Below are 3,172 nucleotides of genomic sequence, written 5' to 3' on the forward strand. Positions count from 1 at the left end.
ATGTTAGGATTTCAACAATACTCCATAAAGGCGGATTGCGGTTATATACTGTAATATATTTTTTTTGTTTGTATTTAGAGAGGTAATCAGTTGTGCGCTGAATTAATTACTCTCCCTGTAACTATGAAGATAACTGATCCTCTTAATAAATCTTGCAACTGTAACAATAGAGGCAAGTAAATTTGCAGAGTCTCAGGGCAACTTCTCCATTCCCTTTACACGTTTATAGCTCTCACAGAGTCATAAACAACTTTTAGTTCCTTGCTTTGCTTAGTATATGATCAATAAGTCTTGCTTCTATTGCAATAAAGTTCCTTAAGTATGTTATAGTTTCACTTGGATGACGTTATATTTTTCGTCCGTATTGGATCACATAAATGTTTAATTTGAAATTCTTACATGGGTTGATTTCTATTAACTCACATTTGATCTTAATTGATAGGTTTCGCCAGGGCTGAATGGTGATAACTTAACTCGATTATTTGTATTATCAACAGTAAGTACAAACATGTTTTTTTTTTTTTTTTTTTTTTTTTAACTCGAATTTTAAAATTTTAACTTATGTACGTTTTTTTTCAATTTTGTGCATTTATTGTAAGACGGATGGTTTGCTTTGGGGCCAATATCTGTAATTGGTGGAGACCAATTTGCATTGACACTCACTATTTTTAGGGTACGCATTTTTTCTATATTGTTAAGTTAAACCATATTGTATTTGCTGCTCTAATTAAGCTTCAGAACATTTTTTGATGGCTGCAGGACAATGTTACTTTTGATTGGTGGCTAGCGATCAATGATCAAGTTTTAATTGGTTATTGGCCGGCAGTGTTCTTTAACGAGTTGAAGAATGGTGCTTCATATGTTGCCTGGGGAGGATTAGCCTGGAGCACCAAGTCCACCAATGATCACTGGAATTGCCAATCTTCTTCTTGAAGATTACAAGAGGGTAGGACACTTTGAGAACATAACAGTCGTTGATTCATCTCATTCCTACATTACTCCAAGTGAGTCACACTTGCACCGTTCAGTAGACACTGATCTATATCCCAACTGTTATGACCTACTAACTGATGGGTATAGAGGAAAATATTTGAGTTTTGTGTTTGGGGGACCTGGAGGAAGTAATTGTGGGGTTTAGTACTTCTTTGTGATTGATTTGTTTCCGAAAACAGAGCTAAATGTAGTTGGAATTGAAATAGCCTCTATCTTTGATCACTAAATGTTTTGCACCCCACTATTAGTTGAAAAAGAAATATCTCTATAACAAATGCCAGTATTAAACACCAGAGTCTTTGTACCGACAACTAGTGCACTAAGTTGAGTTTAAGGCTAAGTCTAATGGTTTGGTGTGCCATAGCACCAAACCGCAATAGAATAGTGTATGGAGTTAGCGAGTTCGTGTTTCAGGGGTCCAATGGTTTGTCTCCTACCCGCCAATACTATAGGCGTACAAAAAACTAAATTTCACAACTTCTTGTTTGCCGCCATTGACAATTGACAAAGGCAATAAAACAAAAAACAAATTGTTAGCCACCACTTCCAATGGCGTATGCATGCCAAATTTCCTTTTCTTCACCTCCCCATTTTACCCTTTCTCCCACCTCTCTTTAAATTCTAGCCGCCATTTGCAATGGCGTGCAATAAAATATGTTCTATTTGTCTTTCCAAATGGCGTGTAGACCATATGTCATTCCTCTAAAACTCGCGCTATGTATAGGTAGATCAATAGCGAATATATTCTATTTGTCTTTCCAAATGGTGTGTAGACCATATGTCATTCCTCTAAAACTCGCGCCATGTATAGGTAGATCAATAGCGATAGCGTTGGTGGGTTAGCGTTTTGACGCACCATTAGATCACAATTTCCATGACATTTGGTGTTTTGCCGCACCATTGGACTTAGCCTAATAGCTAAATATGAACACCAACACTATTCACATATATATGGATTAAAATCCTAGATCTACTTTAAGAACTATGCAGTTCTACAAACTCTAGGAAACTTGTTTGTCTTGACTTCATTCCTAGATGCAACTATTTAACTTTGCAATGGTATGTGATGGGAATTTCTGAAAGCTCATTGTTTTCCAACATCTCACAGACCCAATGTAGGTAATGGGAGGAATCCCTGAGTGAGCTATCACAATTCACACCCTTCTTGCAATTTTTCAACAGGTTTAGACACCATACCGAAATGTCTGAACAAAGTCAACCCAAAAGAAAAAGATGTTAACTTTGATCTGCTTCAAGAAACATCATGGACGATAGATCTTATAAAGCGGAGATGTCAGAACTGACTTCAATATAGAATAAGTTGTTGCCTTGCTTGGTCATGTTGATTTCTAAAGCAGGTCTTATGAAAAAAAAAAGACCTTGATCAAATTTAGGAATTTTTAAGGGAAAAAAAAATGCATGAATGGGTAACGAACTACACACAAAATCAAACATTGGTGTATAAATTTTTTTTGAGCAAATTTAGGTAAAAAATAATAAATAAATTAAAAAAAAGATAAAAAATACCACACAACAACAGTGAGATGGTGGATCATGGTGAAATATAATAGTCGGAAACCCAACACAATTCAAACTCATTATCAACTTAAATTTGAGGGTGACTTCATCATGGGCAATCATCGGAACCGACACTAATTTTTATTGAAAATTACATGGAGTATGCATATAGTTGTTCTTCGACAACACGATGTAAATTTGATGAATTTGGAAATCGTCGACTAGTTTGAACGGTTCCTCTCACTTGAAGAGTCAATTGTTGCAAATAACAAAAGAAAATTAAACATACCCAACCTATTTGAATAAATGTTAAACTGTACCATCTCTCAATGGGAATATGGAATTATAGGAAAAGGTTATATGAATTTGACTTCAGCATAACTAGAAATTTAGAGTTCGAAAAAATGATTTTTAGGCGAAATTGATTTTTGCATTTTACAAGAATATATATGGATTAAAGTGGTGGTTTAGGCAATAGGTTTAAAAGAGTTTTGATGGTGGCGACCATGATGGAGGTGGGAGCAGCGACAATGGTTTAAAAGATTTTTTTTCCCCAAATAAGCTAGGGTTAGGTAGACCTCCACCTATATTAATTCAACTTTTCCTTATATACATAGCACCATTTGCATCCTCGTTTACAATGTTTTGCAAAACAAAATCC

At 35.3% G+C, this 3,172-nt stretch overlaps 1 long non-coding RNA gene across 1 annotated transcript; it reads left to right on the forward strand.

The window, feature by feature from the left end:
* Positions 1-257: 257 nt before the first annotated feature.
* On the forward strand, positions 258-1,209 carry LOC147525008 (uncharacterized). Its single transcript, XR_015197633.1, has 3 exons — positions 258-496; positions 600-673; positions 760-1,209. It is a non-coding gene; the product is annotated as an uncharacterized LOC147525008 (long non-coding RNA).
* Positions 1,210-3,172: the final 1,963 nt, after the last annotated feature.

The sequence above is a fragment of the Coptis chinensis genome, chromosome 1 (genome assembly GCF_015680905.1).
Source record: "Coptis chinensis isolate HL-2020 chromosome 1, ASM1568090v1, whole genome shotgun sequence".
Taxonomy (NCBI): domain Eukaryota; kingdom Viridiplantae; phylum Streptophyta; class Magnoliopsida; order Ranunculales; family Ranunculaceae; genus Coptis; species Coptis chinensis.